The sequence below is a fragment of the Indicator indicator genome, chromosome 35 (assembly GCF_027791375.1).
Source record: "Indicator indicator isolate 239-I01 chromosome 35, UM_Iind_1.1, whole genome shotgun sequence".
NCBI lineage: Eukaryota > Metazoa > Chordata > Aves > Piciformes > Indicatoridae > Indicator > Indicator indicator.
The window spans coordinates 225,676-246,045 of NC_072044.1; positions in this window are offsets into that span (position 1 = coordinate 225,676).

Genomic DNA, 20,370 nt, shown 5'->3' on the forward strand with positions numbered 1-20,370 from the left:
TGAGGGGGAGTTTATTCTGCAGGGGGGATCCACAAAGCCTTCTGCAGAGCAAAGGAGAAAGCCCTGCCTGAGGGAAGTTAGGGAAAACCACACTGATGGGATTAACTCAGGGATTGACTCCCTGCTAAAGGCAGAGCTCTTGCACTGTGTTTGGATTCAGAAAGCAACAGAGCATTAAAAAGGAAAAAAAAAAAAAAAACCAAAACCAACAGGACACACACACACACAAAAATAATAAAAAGCAGAGGTGTGGATATTGGGATCCCAACGGAGAGAGGCTGATGGGAAACACTAAAATCCAGCAATCAGCTGAAAAACCTGAGCCTGAGGGAGGATTTTGTGGTAGGTGAAGGCAGCTGAGGGAAGGTCTCAGGGCTGCTGCCTTTCCCCTTCGTTGGGCACTTCATGCTCAGCTCAGTGAGCCCCTCAGAGAGCAAGGCAAATGGGTCTGAGGGCTTCACTGAGGCTTGGGGCAGACCTGAAGCCCACCAGAAGTGTGCTGAGATGGGGCTGGTGCACACACCACGAGCTGCTTCCCCACCTCCTGATGGGGAACCCCAGCCCCTCCCAGTGCTCCCAGGGCAGCCCTGCTGCTTGTCAGAGGGATGTTCATGGCTTGGCTGATGGATCAGACACCCTGGGGATGCCTCCAGGCCTCCTCTGTGTGTTCCACAACCTCCTGCTCTCTGCTCTGCCTTCCCCAGGAAGCAAACCCACACCAAGAGCTGTTCCTTCCCCATCCCAGCATGGGGAGGATCCCGAGCTGGAAGGGTGTGACAGCACCCAGCATGTCCCCAGCCACAGGAAGAATGCAAATCCCTTCTGCAGGCATGGCTGGAAGTGTTTCAGCCCTCAGGAGACCTCAGCCCAGGCAGCACTTTCCTTCCAGCCCCCAGGCAACTGCTCCTCTTGCTTTAACAGGACTTGACACACTGCTTTGTTTCCCCAGGTGCTCTGCTTGTCTGTCTGTCTGTCTGTTCTCCTCTCCCTTTCTGGTCTGTGATCACTGCAAAGCCATCAGCCTCACCCTGCTGGGTGGCAGGGGCTGGCCCAGCTCTCTGCAGAGGGCTGAGCTCTGCAGTCCAGGGCATCTGGGGGTTCTTCATAGGAGGGAGAGCTCTGAGATGTTGTTTTCCTCCCTCCATTTGTAAGAGGAGGGTCAGCTCCCACTGGCAGCCTTCCCACAGGGGACTGAACAAGGACACCATGAATCTGACTCTGCCTCCAGCTCTGGTGTCCCCAGCAGGAGGAGGACACAGAGGAGTTGGAGTGAGGCCAGAGGTGGCCACAAAGATGCTCCAAGGGCTGGAGCAGCTCTGCTGTGAGCACAGGCTGAGGGAGCTGGGGGTGTGCAGCCTGGAGAGGAGAAGGCGCCAGGGGGACCTTAGAGCTGCCTGCCAGGACCTGAAGGGATCCTACAGGAAGGCTGCAGAGACTTTTCCTGAGGGTGTCTAGAGACAGGATGAGGAATGGTTTGAAGCTGAGGCAGAGCAGGGTTAGAGTGGAGCTGAGGAAGAAGTTCTTCAAGACAAGGGTGGTGAGACTCTGGCACAGGCTGCCCAGGGAGGCTGTGGCTGCCTCCTCCCTGGAGGTCTTCAAGGCTGGATGAGGCCTTGAGCAGCTGAGTCTAGCTGAGAGGTGTCCCTGCCCCTGCTGGGGAGGTTGGAGAAGATGATCTCTGGAGCTCCTTCCAACCCAAACCATTCCATGTTTCTATCAGTCACAGCCAGGCCCCAGAGAAGCACAGACCCTACAGACCCTACAGATTTTACTGCTCAGTTGGGTGCTGCAGGGACCCTGCCATACTCTGCTGGAGCAGCTGTGGAGCTGCAGGGTCCCCCCACAACAACCCAAGGCTCATGACCTGGACTGCTGGAGCTGAACTTTGAAGCCAAACTCCTCTCCTAGCTCCCATCCCCTTCTCAGCAGCAACAGGCTGGTGAGCTCAGCCTTGGCCTGCCAGATGGAGGACCTGGAGGCAAGCAAGCATGGCTGGATTGGATGTGCTGAACAATCCCAGAGACCATCCCTGGCCCCAGCTCCTACATCTGCTCTGGCAGCCCCACGGTGCCTGCAGCCAACCTCCGAGGGGGTTCCCTGTGCAGAGGGCATCCCAGGGTGAAGCTGACACCCAGGGTGGCCAAAGGAAAGGAGGAGTGGGCAGGAGCACCAAAGCAGTCCTGCAGGAGCACCTGGGGGATGTGCTCTGGTAGCCTTGGAGCTGATCTAAGTGGCTCCTGGGGGCCACAAACCAGGGGCTGGGTTGTGCTGTCCCCTGTGTGACAGTGGTGTAGGGACACAGCCAGGCTGGGACAAGGTGTGAGAGAAGCATGGAGCTGTTGGGTTGGGAAAGACCTTTAAGAGCAGTTGAGTCCAAGCCTTACCCCAGCACTGCCAGGGCACCACTGAACCATGGCCCTCAGCACCACAGCTCCAGGGCTTTGAAACCCCTCCAGGGATGGGGACTCCACCACTGCCCTGGGCAGCCTGGGCCAGGCCCTGACAACCCTCAAATTGTTCCTCATGGCCAATCTGAACCTCCCCCGGGGCAACTTGAGGCCATTTCCTCTTGCCCTGTTTCTTGTTCCAAGCCCAACCCCCACCTGGCTCCAGCCTCCTCTCAGGAGCTGCAGAGAGCAATGAGGTCTCCCTCAGCCTCCTCTTCTCCAGCCTCACCACCCCCAGCTCCCTCAGCTGCTCCTCCCCAGCCCTCTTCTCCAGACCCTTCCCCAGCTCTGTTGCCCTTCTCTGGCCCTGCTCCAGCCTCTCAATGTCCTTCTTGATGGCAACACACCACAGACCCCCCCTCAAACCACCCCTGCAGCTCCAGTGACAGCCAAAACACCTCCACCTCCTGCATGTCCATGGGGAAGGGAAGGGAAGGGAAGGGAAGGGAAGGGAAGGGAAGGGAAGGGAAGGGAAGGGAAGGGAAGGGAAGGGAAGGGAAGGGAAGGGAAGGGAAGGGAAGGGAAGGGAAGGGAAGGGAAGGGAAGGGAAGGGAAGGGAAGGGAAGGGAAGGGAAGGGAAGGGAAGGGAAGGGAAGGGAAGGGAAGGGAAGGGAAGGGAAGGGAAGGGAAGGGAAGGGAAGGGAAGGGAAGGGAAGGGAAGGGAAGGGAAGGGAAAGCTGGGCTGCTGGGGCTGCTGACTGGTGAGCTCCTTGCTGCAAGCCCCAGCCTGCTATCTTTAGCAGGCACACATGCTCTGCTCCATTCCTTCTGCTCTATTTCCTACATGAAACCCTCCCTGGTGCTCCCTGGCATGGGTGTGGAGGGAGGAGGGGGCTTCTCCCTGCCCCACAGCTACTGCTCACCAGCCAACAAGCATCCAGCAGGTTGGCATTTGAGCTGTGACACCACAATGTGTCTCCTCTTGCTCAGCTCTTTGCTGGCACTTTGTCAAAAGCCAGAGGAAGGTTTTGCTCCAGTGAGGCATGGCATGAAGCTGCCTTCTCCCCACTCACCACCACCAGCCATGGGCAGCTCCAGGGGCAGGAAGGGTGGTGCAAGGCCTGGTGGAAAGGCTGTCTGGGATTTATCCTCATGCCCCAGCATCCAGACTCCTCCAAGTCCAGGGGCTGGTGACTTCCATCCTTTCATACACTCACAAATGCCAATTTTTGCTAACAAACACCTATGAGAGAGGTTCCTCTGGACTTCAACAGGGGCAGGAGGAGGTCTCTGCGTGAAAGACCTCCAGCATCCAGACTTATCCATGTGCAGGAGATGGTGACTTCCATCCTTTCACACACTCACAAATGCCAGCCTTTTACTACCACCTATCAAAGAGGTTCCTCTGGAATTCTGCAGGGCCAGGAGGTCTCTGCATGGAAAAATCTACCCAGCTCTTTGAGGTGGCTGCTAAGTGAGGTCCTTCCAACAAGGTTCTCCACCTTTGGCAGAGATGAATTTCATCACCCCTGGGCTGGGGTCCAACCCCTCCATCCCTGTGGGGTGTTTCCAGGCTGCTATAAAGGGGACCAAAGGCTACTGCCTGCCTGCAGGGTCTGCAGGGAAAGTGCTGATGAGTTCTGTGGTGTTTGGCTGTGATCTCAGCCTCCTCCCTCACAGCTCTCCTGAGACTTAGTCATGCACTGCCCTGCTTTGCAAACCCCAAAGAGGTCAGAGCAGTGGAGAAGCTCTGGGCTCAAACCAGCTTGACCATTTCCCCTGCCTTTCCGGAGCTTCCATGCAGCGATTTTGTCCCCAGACCACCCGTCAGGAGTAAAGGCCAAGTGTTCACACAGCTTGGGAAGGGGGAGAGGAGACAGAAATTCCCCCTGGGGGACAAATGAAGCCCTAGTGCAGTCCTGAGGGAGAAGCAGGACGCCCAGCCCGCCCCTGCCGGCACACTCCCACCTCTGAGAGCCTCCTCAGCCTGCCCCCTCCCTCCTCGGGGGCTTCTGATTTCGCCCAACCATGCGAAGCGGAAAGGAAAACGTTTGGCAAGGAGCCGGCAGCTGCTCGCCCGGGCTGCCAAACCTCATCAGAGCTGCCTGCAGGCGGAGCAGCGACTCTGCCACCTCCGTGCAGCCTCGCACACAGCCACCCACCAGCCCCACCAGGGCTGGAGGAGACCTCGCTGCCAGCCAAGGGCAGCAGAAGCTGCCCAGGAGGGTTGGCTGCTGACTGATCCGTGGCAGGATGTTTTTAGCAGCCAGCCCGTTCCTCCCGTTCCAACCCCCCTTCCATGGAGAGGAGGGTCCCTCGCTGCCTCCAGCGAGCTCAGGCACGGTCGGCAGGGCGCTGAAGAGTGATTTATGAGAGGGGTGACAAAGCTGCCACCCGGAACGACCTTGCCCGCTGTGTGCTGACAGCCACCCGAGGCGGGAGGGAGCCTGCAGCCCCCCGGGCGGGCAGAGCTGCCTGGGCAGACAGCTCAGCTGCCTTCTGGGCTGTTGCATCAGCAGAGGGGAGGCAATCACAGGAGCTGGTTGCAGTCAGAGAGCTGCTCCGCGGAGCCGAAATCCCTCTTCTGCAAGAGGCTGCTCGCTGCCAGCTCCTCTCTGTTTTGCAGGGGAAAGTGGGAAGCCTGCAGATGGATCCAAACTGCCTCGAGTCTGGGGAGGGAGCAGCATCCATCCTCGGTGCTGGCAAAGAAGAGTGTGGCCAGCAGGGCAAGAGAGGGGATTCTGCCACTTCGCTCTAGTGAGACCCCACCTCAAATCCTGCCTCCAGTTCTGGTGTCCACATAAGAAGGACACAAAGGTGTTGGAGGGAGGAAGCCACAAAGATGCTCCAAGGGCTGGAGCAGCTCTGCTGTGAGCACAGGCTGAGGGAGCTGGGGGTGTGCAGCCTGGAGAGGAGAAGGCTCCAGGGGGACCTCAGAGCTGCCTGCCAGGACCTGAAGGGATCCTGCAGGAAGGCTCCAGAGAGACTTTTCCTGAGGGTGTCCAGAGACAGGCCAAGGGGGAATGGTTTGGAGCTGAGGGAGAGCAGGGTTAGAGTGGAGCTGAGGAAGAAGTTCTTCAGTGTGAGGCTGGTGAGACTCTGGCACAGGCTGCCCAGGGAGGCTGTGGCTGCCTCCTTCCTGGAGGAGTTTAAGGCCAGGCTGGATGAGACCTTGAGCAGCTGAGTCTAGTTGAGAGATGTCTCTGCCCATGGTGGGGATGTTGGAGCAGATCCTGTCTGGGGTCCCTTCCAACCTGAGCCATCCAGTGAAAGAAGGACTTCGCCTCCTTTGCTCCCTGCAGCTGTGCACATAGGAGTGCAGGAGCTGTGTGGTTGTGCTCTCAGGCTCTCTGGAGCACAAGCCTGCTCTGTCCCATTTCTCACTGCACCCAGGAGGGATGGGGAAGAGCAGGAAGCTCCTTGCAGATATTTGGTTTCCCTTTCCAAGAGGAGCAAAAACAAGAACAACAAATAATCCCCAGCTGTCCCCTGCAGCAAGCTGCAGCAGACCCTCTGGCCAGGCAAGGAATTAGCACACTGCCAAGGAAGCAGGAGAGCCCTAATGACTGCAACTGCCCAGCAGCCTCCAGCTTCTTCCCTTCTGTTTTGGAGCCAGAAGAAAACAGAGGAAGGAGTCATTGACCCTGGTGGCAAAAAGTCCAGCTCCAACCACACAAAGCAGCCTGGTGCTCCCTGAATGCCAAGCTGAGAGGGGTGGAAGGTGGCTGTGGTCAGGCAGCCAGGGGCTAGAAGCATGTCAAGAAGCTCTCCTCTGCTTCTGCTCTGCCAGAGGGCATTTGAAGAGGTCACTTTGTCATCCCAAAATGTTCCTCTCTGCCTCCAGTCAAGCAGGGTTGCCCTGACATTTCTTGCAGCTTCCTCCACCAACCACCAGAACTCCAAAGGGATAAAAACAAAGTCTGGAGGTAGGAGGAGAGAATCATTTCTGGAGGCATTTCTACTGAACATGACTTATGCAGTTGTGGTTTCAAATCTCTTCTGGCACTGAGGAAAGCAGACAGCAGAGCTGTTCTCCTGGGGGGCACTCAGCACCAGCTGAACCTCTTCTGGAAGGCCTCTAGACCCTGTTTGTTTTCTGCTTTAATGTCATAGAATCACTGAGTGGTAGGGGCTGGAAGGGACCTCTGGAGATCATCCAGCCCAACCCCCCTGCCTAGAGCAGCATCACCCAGGGCAGGGCACCAGGAACACAGCCAGGTGGGTTTGGAAAGTCTCCAGAGAAGGAGACTCCACAAGCTCTCTGGGCAGCCTGCTCCAGGGCTCCAGCACCCTCCCAGGGACAAAGTTTTCCCTTCTGTTCCCATGGCTCTGCTCCAGCTTGCCCCCAGTGCCCCTTGTGCTGTCCTTGGCCATCCCTGAGCAGAGCCTGGCTCCAGCCCTGCACATCTTTATCCCAGCACTGAGGGCAGCCCTCAGGCTCCTCTGCTCCCAGCTCCAAGCCCCAGCTCCCTCAGCCTGTCCCCACAGGGAGATGTTCCACTGCCTGCAGCAGCTCTGGGGCTCTCTGCTGGACTCTCTCAAGCAGTTCCCTGAGGTCCTTCTTGACCTGAGGAGCCCAGAACTGGCCACAATATTCCAGCTGTGACAACCCTGCTCCTCCTGGTACAGAAATCCAGGCTGGGGACAAGGTTTCCAGCTGCAGTTTTCAAGCTCTGCAGGATGAAAGAGCTTTGGGATGGTCTCCTCAAGCCTGAGCACCACTTGCAGGCAACATCAGGAAGCAGGATGGGGGCAAGTCTCCCACTCTGAGCCTTTGCTCTGACCAGCAATGATAAACCCCAAAGTCTGCAGAGCCACAGAGGGAAGCACCAAGCCCCTGAGACAAGGGAGGTCACAACCCAGGCTGGCTTTGGAAAGGGCACAGCAGGGAGTCCCAGGAGCATGCCTGAACTTGGCTGGCACAAGGAGGAGAAATTAAACAGGGGGAAGGGATTGGGAGAGGGGGGGTGGGGGGCTGCTTGATTAATTATTCATATGAAAAAGCATTCCTCTGCCTCATAAATAACAAAGCTCCTCCATTAATATGCACCACTCCTAACTCCTCTAATGAAGCCAAGCTCTGTCCCAGGCACTGCACACTAATTCTTTCTGGCAGCCCCACACAGCAGCACTCCCAGCTCCTTTGCCAGGTTTTTGGTTGGTTGGGTTTTATTTGGGCTTTTTTGGGGGGTTTGTTGGTGTGGTTTTTTTTTGTTGTTGTTTTTTTGGTTTTTTTTTTTTTTCCTGATTTCCTTCACAAGAAGGAAGTTCTCAGCTTGGCTCTGGCCTGAGCAGCACAAGCTGAAGACCCATAGTCAAAGTGTTGGAAGGAAGAGCAGCAAGGAGAGTGTGGCCAGCAGGTCAAGAGATGTTTCCCTCCTCCTCTAGTCTGCTTTGGTGAGGGCACAGCTGGAGTGCTGGCTCCAGTTCTGGGCTCCCCAGTTCAAGGGCTTGCTGGAGAGGGTACTCAAAGGGCTACAAAGATGCTGAGGAGAGACTGAGAGGTTTGGGGCTGTTTAGTCTGGAGAAGAGCAGTCTGAGGGGGGACCTCACCCATGCTGATCCTCCTTCAGAAAGGTCCTTGAGCAGTTGCTTGCTTGAATTCTCTACCTGCCTGTCCCACATCAGCTGTGCTGTCCCTCCCAGAGCCTTCTCTGGTTGCTTGGCTCTGTCATAGGGTCAGAGGATCACAGGGTGTCAGGGGTTGGAAGGAACCTTTGAAGATCACAGTCCAACCCCCTGCCAGAGCAGGGCCATAGCATCCAGCACAGGTCACACAGGAACACATCCAGATGGGGCTGGAAAGTCTTCTCCAGAGACCTCTCTGGGCAGCCTGCTCCAGGGCTCTGGGAGCCTCACAGTGCAGAAGTTCCTCCTCATGTTGAGGTGGAACCTCCTGTGCTGCAGTTTCCATCCATTGCTCCTTGTGCTATCCCAGGGTGCAGCTGAGCAGAGCCTGTCCCTGTCCCTGCCTCTTGCACCCCCAGCCCTCAGCTATTTATAAACATTGATTATAAGCATTGATAAGCATCTCAGTCTTCTTTTCCCCTCTCCACACTAACCACCCCCAGGGCTCTCAGCCTCTCCTCACCAGGCAGTGCTCCAGTCCCTTCAGCATCCTGTAGCTCTCCACTGGATTCTCTCCAGCAGCTCCCTGTCCCTCCTGAGCTGGGGAGCCCAGAACTGGATGCAATATTCCAGGTGTGGCCTCAGCAGGGCAGAGCAGAGGGGGAGGAGAACCTCCCTGGATCTGCTGGCCACACTCTGCTGAACGCAGCCCAGGACCCCATTGGCCTTCTTGGCCCCAGGGGCACATTTCTGTCCTTTCAGAAGAGGTCAGCACTCTGCACTCGCAGCCTCGGGCAGCTCTCTGCCCACCCCCACCGCATCTCTCCTCCCCAAGTGCCTCTTGTCACCTCCCGACTTCAATCGCTGTCACTCGCAGCTTGTGCCCCCCGGGCAGGCTGTGAGCCGCGGCAGCAGGAGGTGTGAGAGCACTGAGCTGTCCCTCCTGCAGGGACAGTCACCTCCAGGCTAGAAGGAAAGGTAACTCCTTCCAGGCTACCAGTAAGCCCCCAGCAGAGCTGTGCTGTCAAAGGCTTGGTGAGCTGGAGGTCAAAGCTGCTCCACACAGGTTCACTGAGGTCTCCTTAAATCACCTTGAATCCTGAAACCAGCTCTGAGGTACATTAAGAGTGTGGCCAGCAGGCTGAGAGAGGTTCTGCTCCCCCTCTGCTCTGCCCTAGTGAGGATGCACCTCCAGTCCTGGGGCCAGTTCTGGGCTCCCCAGTTCAGGAGGGACAGAGAACTGCTGGAGAGAGTCCAAGTGAGGGTCATGAAGCTGCTGAAGGACCTGGAGCAGCTCTGTGAGGAGCAAAGGCTGAGAGCCCTGGGGCTGAGAGCCTGCAGAAGAGCAGCCCCAGAGGGGAGCTGAGCAATGCTCAGCAAGAGACAAAGGAGCTGTGGGGGGCAAGAGGCTGGGGGCAGACTCCTGTCAGTGGCACCCAGGGACAGGCCAAGGGGCAAGGGGCACAAACTGGCACCCAGGAGGTTCCATCTGAACAGGAGGAGAAAGTTGTTTGTTGTGAGGGTGCTGGAGGCCTGGAGCAGGCTGCCCAGAGAGGTTGTGGAGTCTCCTTGTGTGGAGAGCTTCCAACCCCCCCTGGGCATTGTGCCCCTGGGCAAGCTGCTGTGGGTGCCCTGCTGGAGCAGGGGGGTTGGACTGGGTGAGCTCCAGAGCTCCCTTCCAACCCTGAGTACAACTCACAGGGGAAACTGCAGCATCTGTGGTGCTGCTCACACATCCCTCCTGACTTTGCCAGCCAGCAGGCTCCTGGGCCATGCCCAACCACACATCACCAGGGTTCACTGCTCTCCATGTCCATACCTGCTCTGCCCACCCACTCTAGCAGCCCCCCAAAGGGCTGGCAGCCTCTCTCTGTCTGTCCAACTGCAGGCAAGAGGCAGAGAGCCAAATGCCAGCACTGAGAGTCCTTCCAAAGGGGACATCTGGGGTCACTGCAATCCAAGGGCAGATGATGAGCTCCATGCACAATGAAGCCCTTGAGCAGCTTGAAGCTGCCATGTTGGTACCATCCTCCTCCTCTTATCAGCTCCAACCCCAGGGAGTAGAGACACAAAGCAGCAGCAGAGAGGAGTGCAGGAGCCAGAGGAGCTCACAGCAGCTTTAGGGATGAGTATTTGGGTGAGTTTCCCCCACATAACCCCTCAAAATCAGGCCTGCCCAGCCAAGGATTAGGCATGGATCCATGGATTCATGGTTTCATAGAACAGTTTGGGGTGGAATCATGGACTCATAGAATCACAGAATGGTTTGGGTTGAAGGTCACCCAGCCCAACCTCCCTGCAGTCACTATGAAAATCCTCCCCTAGATCAGGTTGTTCAGAGCCTTGTTGAGCCTCACCTTGAATATCTCCAGGGATTTGCCCTCAACCCCCTCCTTGGGCAACCTGTTGCAGAGTTCCAGCACCCTCCTGGTGCAGAACTTGTTCCTCACATCCAACCCAAATCTCTTCTCTAACCTCAAACCATTGCCTCTCATCCTACCACTGCAGGGCCTTTGCAAACAGTCCCTCTGCAGCCTTCTTGGAGGCTGCTCTAGGGTCTCCCTGGAGCCTTTCCTTCTCCAGGCTGAACACCCCCAGCTCCCTCAGTCTGTCCTCACAGCAGAGGTGCTCCAGCCCCCTGCCCCTTGAAGACCATCTAGATCCAGCTCCTCCTGCCAGTTCCCAGCACACAGCCACTTGCAACACCACAGCACCAGAGCCTGGACAGACAAACAGCAAACAGTCCCTGCTTTATAACCTCCTCACACAGCTCCCATTCAAGAGCACCTGGAACTGCTGAAGCCCAAAATTTTCCTTCACCAGCCTGGCCCCAGAAACCTTTCTCTCTGCTTGAGAGAGCAGTGGATGGGAGCCAGGAGGAGAGCCAAGAGCAATCCTTCTAATCCTGCATTAACAACCATGACTCACCCATTTATTTTCACTGGTATCTTCAGGGTTATTTTAAGCTTTGTCTAAAGAATGCCAGCTCCTGGGTAATAACTGGGATGAAAGATGGCAGTGTTTGTGTTTTGCTTCACAACTCCCAGATTTATTTTTAGCCCCTTGAAATAAATTTTAAATAATAATAATTTAAAAAAAAAAACCCAACCAAAAAACAACCAAACCCAACAGAAGTGAAAACTGGCCTCTAAATTATTTTAAACCCTCTGACCCTGGATTCCCTCAAGCAGATCTGAGTGAACAAGTTCCACCTCCAGGGCAGAGTTAGCATTAGGATAAAACTGGTGGCCTAGGTGCCACCAGGCCTTGGCTTCTGGATTCATCAGCTCCTCCACACTTCCCTGGCTGCCACTTCACAGGGTTTAAGGGTTAAGCCAAGCTCAAACCCAGGTCCAAACAACCCCTGCTGTGTTTTCCCAGCCTCTGCCCAGGGTTTCAGCAGGGTGGGATTAATCCCTGGCACGTTGGAGCCATCCTTGGGCTGCTGCCCATTGTGCCAGTCTGGAGCAGTGCCCACCCAGGGGCTGCCCTGCATGGTTGCACCACGAGCTCATGGTGGGTGGCTGGCTGCTCAGCATGGTTCACCCACAGGGGGAGATGGGGGAAGAAGTCTGGAGGGCTATGGGCAGTGGGGAGGATGTGAGTCAGGACTCCTGGGCTCTGTCCTTACAGCCACATCATGGAATCATGGAATGGCTTAGGATGGAAGGGACCCCAGGGATCATCTACTCCAACATCCCTGACACAGGCAGGGGCACCTCTCAGCTAGACTTGGCTGCTGGAGGCCTCATCCAACCTGGCCTTGAATATCCCCAACAGGAGGCATCCACAACCTCCCTGGGCAGCCTGTTCCGGAGTCTCACCAGCCTCACCCTGAAGAACTTCTTCCTCAGCTCCACTCTGACCCTGCTCTGCCTCAGCTTCAAACCATTTCCCCCCCTTGCCCTTGTCCTCTCTCTGGATACCTTCATAAAAAGTCTTTCTTCAGCCTTCCTGTAGGATCCCTTCAGGTCCTGGCAGGCAGCTCTAAGGTCCCCCTGGAGTCTTCTCTTCTCCAGACTGCACACCCCCAGCTCCCTCAGCCTGTGCTCACAGCAGAGCTGCTCCAGCCCTTGGAGCATCTTTGTGGCTTCCTCTGCCCTCCCTCCAACACCTCTGTGTCCTTCTCATGCTGGGGTCAACCATCCCTTCCCCAGCCCCCCACAGCCCTGACTAAACACCTTCCCACCTCCTCCCACAGCTTCTTTTCCCCTTCCCACTCTCCCCACACTTGTATCTGGGGCAGATCTCCTTTGCCCTCCCCAGGGGCGAGAGGGCTGAGGAGAGCTCTGGCTGCTCACCTGGCAGCAGAGCTGCTCTCTCCTCTCTGCTCTCTGCTCCAGGTTTGCTCCAGGTTTGCTCCAGCTCTCCTGGCAAGCCCCCAGCCGGCTGCTGCCTGCGAGCAGATCGCAGCAGCCTCAGAATCCTCCGTCGGCAGGCGGCTGCTAGGCGCCCGCAGCCTCTCTCTTTTCCGCAGCTGATTTCTGCCCTCTTGTGAAGCTCTGCAGAAATCCAGGACTAGAGCTCTGCAAACCCCTGGTCCCAGCTTGTTTCCCAGGCAAAGGCATGAGGAGGTGATGGCTGTCCCCAGCTCACCTCGCTGAAGATTTCCTGAGTGTGACTGAAGGGCTTTAAGGACCTTCAAGACCTTCACCTCTCCCAAAACAGAACATTGCAGAGGTCTGCAGCAACCTCCCCCGGGGTTCAATCCTCTTTCATCCTGCAAGTGATGGCTTTTCAAAGCTTCTGAGCCAGGAGATTCCCCCTGGCACTGCACAAAGCTTTCCCTCTCTCCATCCAGCTGAGCCCAGGGCTTCCCCAGGATCCCCTGGGAGCAGAGGTTGATCAATTACAAACAGCAGGAGACTCCCTGGGTGCTCTGCCAGCCCCCAGCTTCCCAGGTGCAGCATGCTGCAGGCTTCATGCAGTGTCACAGAATCACAGACTCAGGCAGCTTGGAAAAGACTTCAGAGGTCATCAAGTCCAACCTAGCACCTCCTGCCTAACACCTCCTGACAACCAAACCCTGGCTCCAAGTGCCACATCCAAGCTTTTTTTGAACACCTCCAGGGATGGTGACTCCACCACCTCCCTGGGCAGCACATCCCATGGCCAATTCCTCTTTCTGGGATGAACTTTCTCCTCATCTCAAGCCTAAACCTCCCCTGGGGCAGTTTGAGACTGTGTCCTCTCCTTCTGCCACTGCTTGCCTGGGAGCAGAGCCCAACCCCCACCTGGCTACAGCCTCCCTTCAGGTAGTTGTAGAGAGCAATGAGGTCTGCCCTGAGCCTCCTCTTCTCCAGGCTGAACACCCCCAGCTCCCTCAGCCTCTGCTCACAGGGCTGTGCTCCAGACCCCTCCCCAGCCTTGTGCTCCAGACCCCTCCCCAGCCTTGTGCCCCAGACCCCTCCCCAGCCTTGTGCTCCAGACCCCTCCCCAGCCTGTGCCAGCTCCCAGCCTGTGCCCCAGACCCCTCCCCAGCCTTGTGCTCCAGACCCCTCCCCAGCCTTGTGCCCCAGACCCCTCCCCAGCCTCATTGCCCTTCTCTGGACACTTTCAAGTCTCTCAATGTCCTTCTTAAACTGAGGAGCCCAGCACTGGACACAGCACTCAAGCTGTGGTCTAAGCAGTGCTGAGCACAGGGCAGGATGAGTTCCCTGCTCCTGCTGCCCACACTGCTCCTGCTCCAGGCCAGGATGCCATTGGCCTTCTTGCCCACCTGGGCACACTGCTGGCTCCTGTTCAGCTGCTGTCACCCAGCACCCCCAGGTCCCTTCTAGCCTGGCTGCTTTCCAGCCACTCTGACCCCAGCCTCCCTCCTTCTCTCCCTCCTTCTCTCCCTCCCTCCCTCCACTTTTCAGGACCTTCTTTTTCAGAGCTTCCTCCCCAGGACACCAGGATTTGGTGGTTTATCCAGGTGGAATACGGCTGGGAAAGGGCAAGGATGCAGTAAGCAGCCTGGGGCTTGGCACATTGCTGCCTGTTGAAGATCTGCCCAGGAGGAGCAGGAACCTTTGGCTCTAATCCACATTTGGAGCCAGAGCCTGGGCCAGCACAGTCCAAATCTCCACTTCAATCCCAAATCTCCCCCAGTGGCTGCATGCAGGGACAGAAGGGCTGTGACTCATCCAGAACCCAGGGCCAGGAGGGGAGGTCTGCAGCCTTGCTGTGCACATTGCCAGCTGAAACCCTGCTGCCTCCCCACCTGATGGGCAGCTCCTCCCCTCCAGAGGCAATGGCACATCTCACACCCACCCAGCCCTGCCACATGGGCCCCCTCTGGGAATCATACAACAGGCCAGGCCAGAAGGGACCTCCAAAGGTCATCCAGCCCAACCCCTCCTGCAGTCAGCAGGGACAGCCCCAACTAGATCAGGCTGCCCAGAGCCTCGTTGTGCCTCACCTCCAGGGAAGGAGCTTCAACCACCTCCCTGGGCAACCTCTACCAGTGTACCACCTCCCTCACAGGGAAGAACTTCTTCCTGATATCCAATCTAAATCTGCCCTTCTCCAATTTGAAGCCATGGCTCCTCATCCTGTCCCTGCAGGCCTTTGCAAACAGTCTCCCTCCATCCTCTCTGTAGTCCCTTCAGGTACTGGCAGGCTGCTGTTAGGTCTCCCCAGAGCCTCCTCTTCTCCAGGCTGAACACCCCCAGCTCCCTCAGCCTCTCCTCCCAGCCAGGGAGTGGGGCTGCAGCTTCTGCACCCTAATAGCCTGAGATGGTTTTGAGTCCTGGCCCTTGCTGTGCCTCAGTTTCACCTCTGCAGGTTGTAGGAAGGGGGCAGGGGGGGGAGCTCTGAGATGTTGTTTTCTTCCCTTCAATTGCAAGAGGAGGGTCAGCTCCCACTGGCAGCCTTCCCACAGGGGACTGAACAAGGACACAATGAATCTGACTCTGCCTCCAGCTCTGCTGTCCCCAGCAGAAGAAGGTCACAGAGGAGTTGGAGTGAGGCCAGAGGTGGCCACAAAGATGCTCCAAGGGCTGGAGCAGCTCACAGCAGAGCTGCTCCAGCCCCCTGATCATTTTCGTGGCTCTCCTCTGGACCCTCTCCATCAGGTCCATGTCCTTCCTGTATAGCTGCAGTTCCCCCCCCCTGCCCCCTTCCTACAACCTGCAGAGGTGAAACTGAGGCACAGCAAGGGCCAGGACTCAGCACCATCTCAGGCTGTTAGAGTGCAGAAGCTTCAGCCCCACACCCTGGCTGGGAGAGCCACCTCAGGGGCAGCAATTTGGCATTCTCCTCCTTCCTAGAAGTGTCTGTGGCAGATGCCAAAGGCTCCCTGGGGTACCCTTCATCTTCTCAAGGCATTTCAGGCTCTCACACGAATTGCTCTTGGCCCCCATCAATCCCCTGGCTCTGGTGTGGTGACACAAGACACAGCCCAGGCTGCCCAGCCCCTGCTGGCTTCCAAATGCCATGGACAGGAGGAGAACCACCTCCAGCTGGCCTCCTCCAGCCATGTGTCATCACAGGACTGCTCCTTCGAAGTGGAAGGGGTTGGCTCTGGGTTGTGGGATGGCACCCAGCAGCACCACACAGAGCCCTCCTCCTCCCAAGAGCTTGGCCTCTGAGCTGGGCAGGATGTGTCCCCAGAGCTGGCAGCCAGAGAGTCCAGAGCCCCATGCCAGATGGCACAGCCACCCAGCTCTGCTCCCAGACACTCACAGCCCAACCTGCCCTGACAAGTGTGACAGAAGGAAGGTCAAACCATCTGTCTGCCCACAGCTCAGTGTCATGTTTGAGTATAAAGCATTTAAAGCCTGGGAAGCTGATCCTGGGCTTTAGACAATTGCTTTAGTCCTGCTCTGCCTCATCTCCATGAGGCTGCAGCTGCTTTGGGGGCTGCAGATGAGCAGCCACAACAGGAATAGGAAAGCACCCAGCAGCTATGAGCAGTGGACAGTTGAGAGCAGTCTAGTGAAGGATTTGGGGGGTGTCAGTTGGTGACAAACTCCCCAGGAGGCAGCAGTGGTCCCTGGCAGCCCAGAGCCAGCTGAGTGCTGAGCTGCATCCAGAGCAGGAGAGCAGCAGCACAGGGAGGGGATTCTGCCCTCTGCTCTGCTCTGCTCTGCTCAGACCCCACCTGCAGCACTGCCTCCAGCTCTGGGGCCCCCAGCACAAGAAGGACCTGGAGCTGCTGGAGAGGGTCCCGAGGAAGTCAACAAGATGATCAGAAGGTTGCAGAATCTCCCCTGTGGGGCCAGGCTGGGAGAGTTGGGGTTGTTCAGCCTGGAGAAGAGAAGGCTCCAGGGAGACCTCAGAGCAGCCTTGCAGTACCTGAAGAGGCTCCAGGAGAGCTGGGGAGGGACTTGGGACAAGGGCTGGGAGTGCCAGGACAAGGGACAATGGCTTTGAGCTGGGAGAGGAGAGATTGAGCCTGGAGATGAGGAAGAAATTATGGACAGAGAGGGTGGAGAGAGACTGGCACAGGCTGCCCAGGGAGGCTGTGGCTGCCTCCTCCCTGGAGGTGTTCAAGACCAGGCTGGATGAGGCCTTGAGCAAGCTGGGGCTGGTGGGAGGTGTCCCTGCCCACGGCAGGGGGGGTTGGAACTGGTTGAGCTTCCAGGTCCCTTCCCTCCCAACCATCCCCTGGGGCTCTCTACCTGTGCCCTTTCTGCACTGCTTTGTGCCACAGGCAGAGCCAGCCCTGACTGCATGCCCAGAAGAGCAAACAGGACTCTGTGATTTTCCACTATTTCCCTTCCTCAAGGCCTTATTGCTGAAACATTTGGAATTCTCCCTGCAGTTTCCAGCCCTTCCCAGAGCACAGCAGCTGGTGCCTCTGGTTGCCAGCAGCTGCATTTCATGAGGCTGTGACTGCTGCCAACTGTCTGGGGGTGTCTGGGGGGAGCCCTGAGACTCCTGGGCAGATCTACTCAGGCAAATTAATTCCTCCTGGAAAGAAGGAGAGTTGGTTTGGTTGAACCTTAGAACTGCTGGACACCTTCAGGCCCCTGCTTTGACCTCCTGGTCACACTGATTTCGGGAGAGCTGGACTGGGTGAGCTCCTGAGCTGGATGAAGGAATTGAGTCCATCATCAGTAAGCTTGCAGATGACACCAAGCTAGGAGCAGTTGATCTGTTGGAGGGTAGGAGGCTCTGCAGAGGGACCTGGACAGGCTGGATGGGTGGGCAGAGGCCAATGGGATGAGATTGAACAAGGCTGAGTGCAGGGTTCTACACTTTGGCCACAACAACCCCAAGCAGTGCCACAGGCTGGGGACAGAGTGGCTGAGAGCAGCCAGGCAGAGAGGGACCTGGGGGTGCTGGGTGACAGCAGCTGAACAGGAGCCAGCAGTGTGCCCAGGTGGGCAAGAAGGCCAATGGCATCCTGGCCTGCATCAGGACCAGTGTGGGCAGCAGGACAAGGGAGGTTATTCTTCCCCTGTACTCAGCACTGCTCAGGCCACAGCTTGAGTGCTGTGTCCAGTTCTGGGCTCCTCAGTTCAAGAGAGATGTTGATTTCCATTACTTATACCTATCATTTCACCCATTATTTATATTTCTATCTCACATCCCTTTTCTATATTTTCTTTCTCATTTTATACACATCATTATCCTATTCTTCACCTTTCCTCACATTCACTCCCACCACCCATCCCCCCTCACACCCCCCCCCTCACCCCCCCCCTCCTCCCCCCCCCTCCCCCCCCAATCCAATATACCTCTCCCTTATTTATATCATTTTTCCCTATGTGAGTATTGAATAACTAGCTACTCATCACCTTACCCATCACTTAATTATCTCCTCACTCTCTTCAGACCCTATATATCCCTTTTCTTACCTTACCATCCATAACTTCCCTAACCAACCACATCTAAACAATCAAATCCCTACACACAAAAAACATAAAAAAAACCCCAAACACCACCCCACAATCCCACCAACAACCACAACACCCACAACCACCACAACAACACAAAACCAACCACCCAAAAACACCAACAACCCACACACCAACAAAAACCCAACCCCCAACCCACACACACCCAACACCAAACCAAACACATCAACCCACCCACACACACAATCCCACAACAAAACAAACCCACACACCCACCCAACACCCAACCCCCCCCACACCCACACCACCAAACAAAACCAAACACCCACCAAAACCCCCAACCCCCCACACACAAACCAACACCAAAAAAACCCAACAACAAAACATCCAACAACACCCACAACACAAAAACCCCACCCACCAACCCAACACCAAACACCAACCACCACCAAACACCACCCACAACCACCCAAAACAACAACCACACCCAAACACACCAAAACAACCCAACACAACCAACCCACAAACCCCCACCACAACACCACAAAACCCACAAACCAAACACACCCAACCCACAACACACCCACAAACACCCCAACACACCAACCACAACCATATCACCACAACACACCAACCCTACCCACTCAAACAACACAACCCCCCCCCCACTTCCCACCCATACACCCCCCCCACATTAACTAAACACACATCCCCCAATAACCAATCTACCCCACATACTATACCCCCCCCTACCCAAACTCATAACACACCACCCCCTTAATCCCCATCCCACACCCCCCACCCCCCCCCATCCCTACCCCATACTAAATACTTTCTTCTCAATCAAACCATCTTTCTATCCATCTACACATCCCCTTTCTTATCAATCTAAATCCCTTTCTTATCAATCTAAAATCTTCTTATCATCTACACATACCCTTTCTTCTCAATCTACACCATCCCTTTCTTATCAATTACCACAATCCCCTTTTTATCAATCTACCACTTACCCTTTCTTTCAATCTACACCATCCCATTTCTTATCATATCACACTTCCTTTCTTATCAATCTAATCCCTTTCTTATCATCTTACAATCACCCTTTCTTATCATTTACACCCCATCCACCCTTCTTATCATCTACCCACATCCCCTTTATTATCAATCTACAAGCCCCATTTCTTATCAATTACTCATCACCTTTCTTAATAAATCTTCCACATCCCCTTTATTATATATAACCCATCCCATTTTCTTATCAATATCACTCCCTTCCCATGTATTATATTGTGTCTCGCTGTCAGGGAGGTGATTGAGTCCTCTGCCCAGGGAGGTGATTGAGTCCTCTGCCCAGGGAGGTGATAGAGTCCCCAGTCCTGGAGGTGTTCCAGAGAGTGTGGTGGTTGAAAATTCCACACACCCCCCCCCCCGACATTAAACTACAACTACCACAGATGAGGTGCTGAGGAACATGGTTTAGCCCCAGCCTTGGCAGACAGATGATGCTTGGACTTGAGCTTAAAGGTCTTTCCCATCCTGTGACCTGCCACTAAGTTATCTTCCTGCTACTACTTACTGCAAGGCTGCCCAGGGAGGTGGTTGGGGTCCCATCCCTGGAGATATTTAAGGTGAAGCTCAGCAGGGCTCTGGCTGACCTGATCTAGTTGAGGATGTCCCTGCTGGCTGATGGGGCTTGGACTGGATGACCTTTAGAGGTCTCTTCCAACCCAGGTGATTCAGAGGATGATACGAGCCTGCACCAGGCTGACCAGAAGGTTCTGCCAGGGCTGAAGAGCCTCTGCCTGCCCTGAAGTAGTGCCATTTTCAATCCCTCACCTATCTTCATTCAATTCCACATATAAATCAACCCCCCAAAATACCCCCTCCCCTCCCAAATCATCAAACCTAACACCATCCCCATCTCCCCCTCACCATCCCCCTATCACCCAAATACATCCCCTCCCAACCTATAACAACCATCCTCCTTCCCCCCCTCCCATCCTCTTCAAACACCCACCTTCCCTAACACATTCATATACTCCCCATCCCCACATACTTATTACTCCATCTCTCTAAAACCCCTTCTCCTTTCTCATTAAAACCACCCATTATAACCACCACTCCCATTCATCCTCAAATCCATTCCCAAACAACCACCACCCTTTTTCCCATTCAATCCCAATCACTACTTTCACCATTAATTTCCTCCTACCCACACCATTACCACTAAAACTAACCCCTGATATTATTAATCAATACCATCTATTAATCATGCTTTATCATCTCCCAATATCCACATGTTTTTCGATCCATTCCTCTTTCCCATTTCTTAGATATGTACTAGGTGTAGAGAAGCTATAGATTATTACACCACAATTATTGAGCGTGATGTGTTTGTGGTAATACACTTGACCATGTATCAATTGAGGCTGTGGCTGCCTCCTCCCTGGAGGTGCTCAAGACCAGGTTGGATGAGGCCCTGAGCAAGCTGGGCTGGTGGGAGGTGTCCCTGCCCATGGTGGGATGAGAGGCTGAGAGCCCTGGGGCTGTTCAGTCTGGGGAAGAGAAGGCTGAGAGGGGTTCTGATCAATGACTATCAATAGCTGAAGGGTGGGGGGCAAGTGGAG